Source organism: Haemorhous mexicanus, chromosome 10 (genome assembly GCF_027477595.1).
Source record: "Haemorhous mexicanus isolate bHaeMex1 chromosome 10, bHaeMex1.pri, whole genome shotgun sequence".
Taxonomy (NCBI): domain Eukaryota; kingdom Metazoa; phylum Chordata; class Aves; order Passeriformes; family Fringillidae; genus Haemorhous; species Haemorhous mexicanus.
This window is the reverse complement of record NC_082350.1, coordinates 9,540,318-9,554,041: the sequence shown is the minus strand read 5'-3', so window position 1 is coordinate 9,554,041 and position 13,724 is coordinate 9,540,318. Positions and strand designations below refer to the sequence as shown.

General features: G+C 43.9%; 1 protein-coding gene across 5 annotated transcripts in view; it reads right to left on the bottom strand.

Annotated features, from left to right (window-relative positions):
- ACSL3 (acyl-CoA synthetase long chain family member 3) overlaps positions 1-10,152 on the bottom strand; it is a 51,560-nt gene extending 41,408 nt beyond the window's left edge. For 3 of the 5 annotated variants that reach the window (XR_009487653.1, XM_059855261.1, XM_059855264.1), the window contains exon 1: positions 10,057-10,152. The gene's annotated coding sequence lies outside the window, so the exon portion shown is untranslated. The remainder of the gene's footprint in view (positions 1-10,056) is intronic. The other 2 variants (XM_059855262.1, XM_059855263.1) reach the window with 2 other exon arrangements.
- Between the last annotated feature and the right edge of the window lie 3,572 nt (positions 10,153-13,724).

Sequence of the window (13,724 nt, the reverse complement as noted above, 5' to 3'; positions counted from 1 at the left end):
CCAGAATGGTTTCATCTTTTCTACTACAAAACACAGCCTAAGATCAGCTCTCCAATGTCTGGGAAATCTGAAATGCTAAGGCATGAACAGTTGTGGCTTGTTTGTTTCTTAGAAAATAGAACAAATACAGATGGTCTACTGCCATACATTCAATGTGGTTTGTACTGCATCCTAGTCATGTATTTATTAGATAAGAACAAAAAAAATTAACAAAACAATCTCACATATTTTAAATTGTAAAGGTGCTTTGGGATTTTTTTCTTCAGCAGAAGCTATACATGCAAAATATTGCTCTTATTTACTTTTAGATGAATTTGAGTTCATGCAGTGCCACAGTAAAAATTATAACTCATAATCCTTTATTCATTTTTCAATGAACTTTGGCCAGGTCCAAAATCTGGTAAGCCTGTATATTTATGTTGTCTTTGCCTTCTTTCTTTGACATTTCTTCTCTATTTGATGGGATTTTGTTAGGGATAACTGTTGGCCCTGATGCTGGCTCATTCCCTGGTGTGCAGTGTCAATTCACACACCAAGATGAGATCTTTGATTTCTTTATTCTAGTTTGCACAAAGTAGGGATCCAGGTGTAACCCCACAAAGTCAGCAAAACTCTACACTAGTTACACCAAGGGCATCAGTGTTACAAATACATGGCCTTCTCACTAAGTAGTACTCAAACCCCTACTCACTCACTACTCCTTGCTCATTAGCCCTCACACACAGCCCCTCTCTGCACTGGAGTCAGGGTCTGGTTTGAGTAGGTGGTCATGGGTGGGTGGCCATGAACCCCCACCAGAATCCCCCTTCCCCTGTTACTGCTCAGTCCTGCTGACTTCACTCCTGGTGGCTCTTGTCCAGACAGCCCTCTCATCTCGGATTGTGTTCCCCTTCTCTCCAAACAGAAGATTAGCCAAGCCTACAAGTCTCTACAGGTTTCACAATGCAATTGCTTAATCATAACTGCCTACCTATAGCTACTAATTAACATCAAAACAGCTGCACAGTTCAGTTGAAATCTTGAGGGACTTGATAACCTTACACCAGAAGCTCCTGAAAAACAAGAAGTAGATGAATATGCAGGTAACAAAACAAATCTGAGAGAACAAAATAGAAGATAGAGACTTCACAAGTAAAAGTGTGAAAATTCCAAGTCTTTAGGCAAATATCTCACAAGAAAAATACCAGATGAACAATACCTATAAGAGAATTTTACAATACATTTCAAAGCAAGAAGGATATCCACAGCATGATCTAAGTTATCAAAGTGATAAAGTGGGATGTTTCACCATTTAATTTGAAAAGCTAAATGACATTAGCTGGTGACATTTGTAATACACTTTTTCTTTTGAAGGATAAATACATTCTCAGGTTCTAATTATGTGGCACTTTGCTAGATTTGGTTTGTTTTTTTTAAACATCATCATTGTGTCCAGTCATCTACAGTGATTTACTGTCAAAATAAATGGAATTAAGCAGATTCCACGAGAATATCTACTTTTCTCACATCCCACACTTTCCAGTGTAGTGCCCCAAACTCCAGAACAGGAACAACCCCTCTCCTCTGGCCTGCAATGGCAGTCACAAGTCCTTCAGAAAGGATCACCACCTTATAAAGGAAACACTACTGCTCCCAACCCATGTGCATGGTTCCAACACTCACTCTCGGTACAATGAAGAGATCCCCCTCAAGCCACACAGCAGAAAAACATCAGAAATGCAATTTATAAAAATCACAGCCCTAGCAAGTCTTGTCTCAAACCAATACTCACACAAGATTCATTGGGAGTTTCAGAGTTTGTAGACTGAATCTCTCTGTAAGGACTAAGCCAGACATCTCAAAAGCAGTGCTTCACTCCAGCAGCAATATAAATGCAAAAAATAACTTGTGGAGCTTTTCCTGGGCACAAATTCAAAGGAGAAATGAAATTTGCTCTAAGGTCTGGGAATACGTATTTTTCACTTTTGGTAACTTTACCTCTACCCCAGGTTATAAACCTATCCTGAAAAAAAGTTTTCTGCTTCTTAGTTTGCTTACAGTGGTCTGTGAAACCCCACATCCTAAACATCCAGGTTTACAGATGATTAAGCCTGACTCCTAACTAGTTTAAGAGAAACACTTGGCTTAATATTTGGGGTATAGCAAATGTAACTATTGTCCTGCAACAGCCAGAAACTGCCTCTGTCCTAGTATTATTTAGGACCTAATGCTAAAAAACTACTTCACTTATTTAACTTCAGATTTCAAAAAACTCCAACTAAATCAAACCAATTTATAAGACACCACAAATGCTGCACCCACAATCAGTAGAAATGGGACTTCAACAAATATTTCCTATGGATACAAGCATTGCACCATAAACAGCAAACTGCCAAAAGGAACTGGAAAGCCTGGAAACCATGGTCAAACCATTGAACAACCAAGCACTTGATGAAATCTGGGGAAAACTACCAAAGATAATTTTGGCTGTTAATGCTTTGGCCTCACTTCCCCATCTAATTATGGACAGACAGCACATTTTGTATTCAACAAGTTGTGGGGTGACTGATGGGAAGTCACTAAAGGCTGAGCTACAGAAAGGCAAGTAGGCTGTTTCTCTGCAAACTGCTTTGTATGGTTTTTATTTCTCTTGGCTGCTCTAAAGTTCCAGGGACAGTGGGGAATATGGTACTACAAAATAAAGAAACAGCCAAGGAAAAAGAAAATATTTCAAATTCAGTGTTTTCCTAAAGAACTACTTGATCTAGATTTTATATCTATACTGCTTGGGGAAAAAATACACTTTTGTTCAAAATCCAGCACTATAATTTATTTAAACATGGCATAAAGAAGTCTACCCTGCTTATTTGAGTCATCATTCTATTTTCTAGCTTTAGAAATAACAGAATATCAGGACAACCTCTCTCCATCACACTGGAACAAATATCCTTTTCTCTCTTTTTATCACTCTTCCTTTTGTGAGCAAAGCAAGGCAGGATCAGTCATGAACACGCTCAAAAATTGCATAACTCGAAGCAAACACGGAACAAGGTCTCATTAAATTAGGAGCCATTTTATTCTCTGAGAAGAAGCATTACACAAGTGTGGTTTCTCAGCTCCAAGCCCTTATGTGTCACCCTTAAAAGCAAAACTTACAGACACAGGTGGTGACAATCACAGGACAATATCCAGCACCCACAGATATGCTCGGAATGGGATGAAGGTGAGGAAGGAACTCCTCATCCTCCCAGGAGATCACTCAAGTCACTGGTTCAGAATCAGTACACAAACACTGCGTAGGTAGAGGGAGGTTTGGGTAGAAGAGAATCCTGTTCTTCTCTTCAGGGAAATCAAACACACCCTTAGACTCTGATTATGTAAACATGACCAAAATTGAGGTACGTGGCTGGGCAGAGCCTTCACTGCTAAGTTTCAAGAGCATTGACCTTTTTTAAAAAGAAAGGTGCAACAGTAGCAACACCATTAGTAGGAATTTTGTGAATATTCTCAGGAAAAATTATTTTGTCTTATACAGACATCAGCATTACATTAATACAATCTGACAAGCTGGAAGTCCAGAATAGACTACTAAATATTTCTAGAAGAAGAATATAAATATTTCAATGTTTCATGAACCACTAGCATTTCAAACAAGAGAAATACATCTTGCTTTTTAAAAAAATCCCCCAAAGAATCATGAAATATTAAGCTAATGATGCAATTAAAATATATGCAGTTTTAACCACGGTTCTCTTAGAATCTGTTATCTTAGATGTATATATATTTATAGATGCACAAAAAAACAAGTCAGGGTAGCAGATGTGTCAGTCCTTTCACAAGCTGACCTGGCCACAACTGCATTTGTGACTGTGTAACACAGGATTTGGGCAGAGAGTTTTTCTTAACTATAACTGATTTTATTAGTAAATTAAAGATTTCAAATTTTTTGAGTGTCTGTTTTACCTAGCCTTTCTGATCAAAAACCCTCACCCCCCCTTCCAACACCCACTAACAGCCTTGGCTTGGTGACCTGGACATTCACACATGAGCACGCAGCCCTCCTGGGAAGTGGATTTGTACCAGGTTCTTCAAAGTACTGGATGTTACCAGGTTAAGCCTTTTGTGCAGATTTTAAGAAAATCAGGTAACAATCTCCACAGGCATCTTCCCCATCAAGGAAGGTGAAAAAATAAAAACTACACAGTTTTCAGCACTACAGAATTGGAAAATGTTTTCTATGCATCTCAAAGTAATCCATTAGGAAAAGCATTTCTCTATTCACAGTTTCTCTAGAACAATCCAGGGCAGCAATAGTTCATCAGGACAATTAAACTGCAGCTATAAATGCCTGGAAAGTTCTGTTACCAGGGCTTTACAAGTCATTTGTGGACTTAAAATGGGACAGACCAAACCCAGCTTGCCACAAAGACCACCAAGCTCCCTGCCTGAGCACTCCTGGGACAGCTGTCTCCCCTGGGTGCCTGCTGCCTTCACCTCTTCAGCACTCACAAACAAAAATCCTCACAGAATCTGCAGACACAAAAAAGCAGATGCTTCTCTACATAACCACTTAAATCCTCCTGCAAGCCATCACCTCCTGCTTCTTCTGTTCCCTTCTGCATTTCTCCATACCCATATACTCAAAACCAACTACAGATACTTCTTTACCAAACACAAATTACCGACTCATCTAAATTCTAAGTTCACCGCAGATGCTCCACTTTCCAGTTTTTCATGGGTTCTCACAGAATGAGCTCATAAACATTGATTTTAATAATGGTTTGGTGAAATGACTCCAGACCACACTCAGTTTCACAGACTATCTTCTCATGCTGTCTTAACTTTGGTTGGTAGAAATTTTATTGTATGTCTGATTAACAGACCTTAGGTCACCATGCATATTGATGTATGGCACTGCACTAACTGCTCAAGAAGCACAGCACCCATGGAAAACCTTCCTGAGGATGGCCAAGGCTTCCCACGTGTCTGAGCAGCCACCCTGAACAAAATGAGGGATGTTCCATACCCTGTCCTGGAGAGCAGTAAGGCAAAGGCAGAAGTCTTGCCTCTAAAGATGCTGAAAAAGCATTTTTACACAGTTTTCAGTTTGCAGAGTATCCTTACAAAGTTATCCAAGGAGAGAATGTTCTACAGGCAGGAATGTAACACAGCAAATAGATGGGCAACTGAACGTGGCAGTACTGTACCAGTGCCACTCTGCTGCTTCTGCAAGTCACTTCTCATCTTCACTACCTACTTTAATCTTCCAGGTCTCATACTGGTTTCATCTAATAGATACAAGCATTCAAGGGAAGGATACTTACACAGCTCTAAAAAGCAAAGCACTAGATTTCCAGTTTTATAGTGCAATGGGAGAAGGTTTGCAATTTGTTCTTGCTATTTTCACTATCCACAGTGAAAATCCATAAGCCAGTACTTTCAATAATCTTCCCTGCTTTTCAGGAAATTCATCAGACTGAGAAGCCAGCTTGTCCCGTTTCAGATATGGTAATTAACTAGCACATTTTTGTAATTAACAAGGCTTATGAACACTGAGGGAAGGACCACGTCCCAATGCACAGGTGGTGACAAATTGCCACCTCCTCCTCCGGGATTACAGACACCTGAAGTCAGCACCTTGACTTCCCATGAGCTGCAGGCTCCCTTAAGGAACAAGAGGACACGTGGGTGAGGATTCCTTCCCAAGGATCTGTAAAAGACTCTTGCAAGTTTTGAACTGAGTTGATTCAAACCATTTTGAATTGTGAACAACTTTTCCCTTATTGATTCAGAAGGTAACACAGAATAAGATTTGAGTTTCCTTCAGAGTTGCACTCTTCCCCCAACCCCTATTTTGGAATGGCTATTCAGGAGGTGTGCTGAGGATATGGCCTTGTCCACATGATTTCCTTCAACAGCCCCAAAATCATTAGATCCCAAACTGTACCTGAGTACTGAATCCTCTGAGAGCCCTTCAGGCTTTACAACACGGCAAGCCCTGATGTAGACCAGGCCCTCAGGATGAAGAGCAGGTTCTTCCAACTCTAACTGCATAATTAAACAAATAAAGTCCTGCCTTTTGAGAGCTGCCTAGGACTGGCTTGAGTGCTTGCTGTACTGCTCCAAGTCTGACATGTTAACCTGCACTGCCAGACCACAGGCAGCCCCAAATAAGCTGGCTCACAACCTTCTACTGCAACTGCTCTGTCGGCAGACACTACACAGAGCCATGGGATAATTCAGGTGGAAAAGGACATCAGGGGGCTCTGGTACAACCTCAAGCTCAAAGCAGAGTCAGCTGTGAAATCACACCTGCTTTCTCAGGGCTCTATCCAGCTGGATTTTGAAAACTTACACAGGAGTCTGCAGGAACTCTCTGGGCTACCAAATCCCACCACGAGACACACCTCAGGGTGAAAAATGCCTTATGGACACAGACACCTGTGACTTCAATTCACACCTGCTATCTCTGGTCTTCCCACCATGCACCACTGTGAAGTACTTGACTTCACTCTCTTGAAAACCTTCACACAGGTGCTGGAAAGATCCCCCCAAGCCTTTTCTTCTCCAGGCTCAACAACAGGCACAGCTCCTCTACTTCTCCTCACAAAGCAAAAGCTCACAACTCCAGCCAATCTTGGCAGCTGTCCACTGAACTCACTCCAGTTTATCAACATTTCCCTCGTCCCAGGGAAGGGAGCACAACTGGATGCTGTGTTCTGGACATGGTCTAACAAGTGCCAAATGGAATGGGATCATTGTCTCACCTGACCTACTGGCTGAGCTCCTCGGGCTGAGCTCACTGGCCACCATGATCCCCAGAGCTTTCTCAGCTGGGCTGCCCCCAGAACAGGCTGTGCTGGTGCAGGGGTCCCTCCTGACAGGGAGAGAGCCAGGAAGCCCCCACCATCTCTAAGGGGCTGCTTAAATGGTAAATTTGCTTAGTAATTGGCAGCAGATGAAACGGATCGAAATTGAAGCCAAGTCTTCTTAGTGTTAATGCACCTTACTTAGTAGTACTAAGTCGCCTCTTAGGGCCATATTCAGATGGCCTAAATTCCACATAAATCCTTCTGCCTCCTATTTCTTATTAGCTGGCTTTCAGGCAACTCCCCACTCAGTGTCTTATGTAAATTCTCTGAATTGCTTTTTAGAACCACCCAGAATTCTCCACTGACTGGGAAAAGGGCCTTCAGTGGAATTCAGGCCACCTGAGCCTAGTTTTTAAGGTCCAGTAACACTGCAGCATCAGACTGCATTATTTTTTGGATTTGCCACCATGGCAGTAAGTAGCAGTTGGCTGTCAGGACGGGTTTAGTTACTCTCCCACTGGAACAAGTATTTTAAAAGAAAATGTAGACTGCTAAACAATTCAGGACTCAGTTCTTCCTGCTACTTTCTGGAAATTTATTCTTCCTGCTACTTTCTGGAAATTTAATCCATAGCTGGATTTCCTTTAACAAGAACACTTTATCCATAGTTCTTTTGAATTTTGTCCTGAGCCATGTGCTATGTTTGTTCCAGAAGTCTTGACAACCCATTCAAAAAAACTGGGTCTTTAGTATGACTCAATGGCTCAAACCATTCACTGGTCTACAGAAAGGAAGAATAAAAGCCCTACAATCAGCACTGAATGGGGGCTGGGGAAAACAGTGGCTTAAATTCTCCCCAGTTCAGCAAAAGCACACCATGCTGTAAGTCAAACATGATGACAACTCCACTTGTTCTTCAGAGATTAACAGTTTTCCAATAAACACCATTCTGATTTTCTGAGGTTTCTAGCTAAACCACATCTTGTGATTTGAGAAGTTATTTTTTACAGGCATTATGGTTTTGGAAGTGTCAAAAGTGAGAAATTACTCACACCAGCATAGTTAGCTCATCAAGCCCCACTCAGTGTTCTTACATACTCAGGATTCTCCAAACAAAAGAGAAGAGCAGGGAAGATGGGAACCACCCATAAACACTGCTGAAAAGTGGAACCAGATTCTACACACCACAGCCCTCACACCTCTTTTTAGGCCATTAACAGTGCTTTTATCAAAGCCCCACGGCACTCAGGTGCACAGGTAGGGAGAGTCTACCCCTTGTTCACAGCTGTAAGCAAGAGCTCTCTCAAAACATCCCACCTCTGTGAAATATAAATAATAAAACTGAGGCTAGAAATTATTACCTGCATCCTTACTTGAGTGGAATAGGACATTTGAGGATAGCACAAACATTCAGAACCAAGTGCCAGCTTATTGCAGGTCAAAGAGACTACTGTGGAATTAAGTCAGTAAGCCAAGAGGGACCAGATCCATACCACAGACTGACTTCATTATGAGTTTCAAAATTTTTCACCACACAGACCAGCAGCTCCCTCAGACTGACTGAAGTTTGTCAGCCAGCCATCAACACTGAACAAACAAATGTTAAACCTGAACCTACCTCCCGTTTCTAGGGACCAACAATAATAAACATGCCGAACAACTACAAACAAAAACAGGTCTCTAAGTCACAATGCTTAGTTTCAGCCATTCCTGAGGCATAAATCTACAGGTCAGCGAAGAATTGCCAAGCTTAAAAATGTCTTTCCTTAACTTTTCAAAGCACACAGAACAAATGAGAAGTGCTGCAGACAGTAATGAATATAAAGTCCTATGAATGCACCCAGATGATTACCACCCTCTTAGGATACAGTTAAGACCTGATAACATATCTATTATTTCATGCTTCTAGTTTTTTAGCCCCAGGAAATAAAAATCATAAGCCACAGTGAATTTTTGCCCAATGAGAGAGCAATCCACTCTGGAGAAAGACTGTATCAAGAGCAGAATGTAACCAGTCAAAGATCACATTAAGGCTTTTGGTTTCATTTTATGTTTTTCTTCACATGATACTTTAAACAATAACAAGACAAAACCCCAAACAAATTTAATGCAAACTCAGATTTTTGTATTTTGAGTAAAAATGACTGCCCTTAGCACTAAAAGACCTTTTAAAGTAATCAAAACCTTTTATCATTAGTATTAGTCTTTTTCATTAATGCTGTACTGGTAATGACACTTTAAAACTGAGGCTACTCAAATACAAGAATTTCACATCTAGTGCTATCAAACCCGTTTCACAGACCAAAAAAGTGCTAAACTATAGAATCTGATACTCCTAAAGAAAACGCAGTCATCTTTTACAATAAGTAAAAGATTACATATCAACTGCTGTACATAATAATTAAATGTCAGGGGAGGAGGATTTGTTTCATCAGTAAGGTAAAAAAACTGTAGTGGTCATAAACTACCTTACAAATATTTTTACTCTAACAATATTGTTACTGACCTCATTTTTCTGGAGGTTACTGTTTTCTCGTTTCCCAGGGATTCTGCATGAGTCCCAAACACCGAACTTCCTGCTATTTACTGAACTATCTGCAGTAGCATTTTAAGGCTTGCTGCTCTCCCTACGAGTGAAAGGTGTTCCTGTGCTATCTTTCCCGGGCTAGTCCTGGAAGTGAACGCACCTCAGCCTTAAACCCCGCATCAACCCCTGGAAAACAGCCCGGCAATCCTGAAACGAGACTGCAAATCCCGGCCCCCTCCTCCTGCGGCCATGCCGCGTTCGCATCACCCGCGCCCACCGACCACGAGCCGCACGCCGAGACCGCGGGGCCGCGGCGGGTCCCGGAGCCCGCGGCAGGGACACGGCACATGGCGGGGACACGGCGTGTCACCACCCCGCGGCACCGGGCACCTGGCTCACGCCGCGCTCCCGCCACCGCCGCGGACGCCGGAGCCCGAACACAAAGCAGAGCAGAGAGCCGAAACGCGCCTGTTACCGACTATTATCTCGCTAATTATCCGGAGCGCCGCTCCCGCGGGGGCGGCACCGGTGCGCAGACGCCGGCCCCGCCGGCAGCTGAGCCCGTGGCAGCCCCGCCGGGCGACTTCAGCACCCCCGCGGCCCCGATGGCCGCCGCACTCGCCCCCGCGGAAGCGGCGGGACGCCCGGCGGGGCCCCGCGGCACCGCACGGCCGGCCGGGCGCGCTCCCGGCGGCGCAGGGCCCCGCAGCCCGCCCCGGCCCGCGGCCCCGCACTCACCGGCCCCGGCCCGGGGACGCCGCGGCGGCACCGCCCGCTCCGCGCACCGCCCGAGTGCGCGCCCGCGCTCACCCGCGGCCGGGCCGCCCGCCACCGCCGCGCGCGCTCATTCCGTATGCGCCACGGCGCCTCCTGGTTGGCCCGCGCCGAGTGGCGCGCGGGGCCGGGCTCCGGCAGAACGGGGTTACTACAGGTCACCGCCGCCGGGGGGCGGGGCTGGCGCCGGGGGCCAATGGCTGGCGAGGGGCGGGGCCGCGTCGCCAGCGCGTCGTTCCGCGCCGCGGCCTCGGCGCCTCCGCGCTTGGCGGTGAGCGGCCCGTGCCGATACCGGCACCGGTACCTCCCTCACGGAGCCTCCTCATGGCCCCGGGCCCGCCGCTGACCGCGCTGCCCCAGGCGCGGTACCGCCGGGGCGCGTTAAAGAATGCTTTCTGCCAAGTCTCCCGGTCAGAGTGTGTGACCGCGGCAGCGGCATGAGCGTACTGCGGAGCCCCCGGCGCGGGTCGCTGTAAGAGCCGGGGCCGCGGTAGGGCCTGGCCTGCCGCAGGGGCTCCTGGCCTGCACCTCTGCTGGCAGAGATCGCTCATGGTGCATCCCCCCGACCAGAGCTGGCGTCACCTGGAACGGTTTTGGTCGGTGCTGCTCAAGGCTGGGGTCCCCCTTAACAATTCCTGAGGATCTTTTGTCAATATTGACTCATCCAGGCCCTGCAAATGTTCCCTCAGAATTAGAGGTTTTCATTTATCCGGTGTAACACAAGACTGAAACAAAACAAACGAGCACCTGCCAAAGAGGAGCGAAACAAAAACAACAAATGGGAGGAAGGTTTCAAAGCCCAGGGGAAAGCTTGAGTTCCTGCGGGTGCCGGGTGGCCTCTGCGGCGGTGACAGCCACCATTGTCACAAGGGTAGGTTTGTTTGGCTCAGTTGGGGCAGGTCAAGCTCCTGGCACAGCAGCCCAGGGATGTGAGAGCACAGCACATGGCAAGGGGAGAGCAGCATTGCAGAGCTGATGAGGGCATGAGCCGGGACACTGCCGTACCCACAGACCATCAGCAGTGAGTTCCTTTGAGCCAGTTAGGAGCTGGGCAGCTGCCAGCGCCCGTGGCTGGGTCCTGTTCCTCCTGCCCCTCACAGACACCACCTTTCAGAGGCAGAAACACTGTTTGCAGCTCCAGTCATCTGCAGAGTTACTTGAGTGGCAGAGAATTTGTTCACTCTTGCTAAAAGCAGATTAACAGGGTATGTACTTATAATCCAAAGACCAACTAAGTCAGTCACCTCAGTTGCTGGAAAAAACACTTCCAAGTGTTTAGCAGTGGAACACAGGTGATGGCTGCTGACTGTTCTGAAAAGCAGGAAAACATTATCCACGGGAGTTACCTGAAATATAAAGGTCATGAGTTGCTTGACAAAAGGGATGCTACCTGAATTAAGGGTAGGAGTGTGGAGACATACTTAAAATAGTTGCACACTCACTGGAAAAAAGTGAAAAAGGATAAGCAGACATGGAAGGAGAAGAAACTCAGTTTTCAAAGATGAAAAATGCAGACATTTGTGCAACAGAAGGGATTTCAGGCGTTGTCTGCCAGAAGATTTACTAATGTTGGTAGAGACAGAGTAAAGTTAATAAATTCGTTGTGAACATTGGCACAGGGAAAATCCTAGATTTGTGTTACACCATCTTCCACATTTCTTTCAGGGCAAGGAAGGTTCAAGGTAAAACTATAAATGTTATTTGATGTAAAGGAAGATGGGAGGTAAAGCACTGGACAGCACAGAGTTCATCTGCTCAGCATCAGATTTCATGTTGACCCCGCTGCTCTTATTTATTTCTGGGTTAGCGCCAGCAACTGAGCCACAAAACACCTTGTCAAAACCTCACTTTGAGAAATGCTTGGAATCTGTAACTTGAAATTATATATTATCCTTATTAAACTGCTAGATCTGAATACTGTCAAGTTTTATGAGAAGGAGATTTCAAAGAAGCTCTAACTTCAAACACAGATTTGTTGTAAACTTTGTACTTCAGCCTCACCTTTATTACAGGGTGCATCAATTTAAGTTTGCCTGAACTTTTCAGTCATTTGAAATCCAAACACTAACTGTGTAACTGGCTATATTTATTCCAAATAGACACAGCTATTGGCTGTATCCCTAACAGTTCTCAGGGTAAATGAGGAGTTGATGGCTCCTAATTCAGCTCAGCATCAGAAGAGAAACAATAACTGCAGCCTACAGTGATAAAGCAATTTCAACTTTACAAACACCTAAGGCTTTAGAAATTATACATATGTACATAAACAGCAGCATGCTGATTTAAAGATTCCTACATGTACGCAGTATTTTCACAAGGTTCTTAATAGATTCCTGATGTTTACATACAGCAGAAATAAAGCTTCTTATGATATCAGTGATATTACCACACCTTTTGCTTAAATGTGGATTTTACAGGGCAGGGCTTTGAAAGATACTGGTGTCATGTGTTACTTTAGCACTTTTCCTGCATGATCCTCTGCTTAGTATTTCATGGGGAACCAAAGAATGGGGGGATAGATAGTACACATAAGAGTCACTAATAAAATGAGGGAATAACATATGTTTATAATTGGAAATTTAACCTGCACAAGGCACTATACTAGTGACTGTGGGGAACAGTGGCCTTTCCTGCACAAGTTGTGCATAATGATAGGAAATGGAATAGTAGCTTCTTTGTATTTTCATTTAAAAGGCACAACAGCACAATTAAAGGCAGGAAAGAAGTAGTTGTATCACCCAAGAGCATTCAGGCAGGGAAGGAGTATCTGGGAAAACATGCATGGCTGTTCCTAACCACATTCATGTATTCACAAATTCTTGTTTGCCTTGCTTCTTTTTGATTTCCAGAAGGAGAAGCTCATTAACTATTCTTACGTTCCCTTTTAAAGAGTTTCAGGCATGCAGTCAAGGGGAAAAAAACATTGCCATATGTTTTGTTCAACAACAGAGAATGAATAGCAAGTGGTAAATAGCAGGGAAGATTGCAAGTGATCTTATGAAAATACTGATTGGGAAGTACAGTCAACTGACTCATCATGAAAGAGAACAGCAAGCCAATGTTATATTTGGCCAATTCTAGCTAATATCCAGGGGAAATTAATAAAAACAAAACCACGAGGCACACTGAAAGAGGAAAGTCTGTGAATGGGTAAATATGTGTGGAAGGTTTGCGTTAATCTTTCATGAACAGGCTGCTGCCCACCAATTCTTAGGAACAAGCTAGTGGGGGAAAACACAAAGTGTCAAAGATATAACAGATGTGGGAACTTCTAACTAAAAATCCTTGGAGGGACACAAAATTTAGGAGTACAGGACAGTACATATATTTAAAGTAAAATCAAACTGATTTCTTATGTGAAATACCAGAAACCATTAAAGAAGGGCTTGAGTGGGACAAAGCTCATGCTCTCAACAGAATATATTTCAGTGGAAATATAAAACTGTATAAAACTTCAAAACTGTGGAAATTAATGACTCTAAAATTACAAAACAGTCTTCATGACTCATTAAATAATTGAATGCTACAATGTTGTAGTCTAAATTAAATAAATTGTAACTAAAGATAGTATTTCTAACAGTTTGCTTAGAAGTTATTTTGTTTTACATATCCATGATCATTTTAAATTAAAG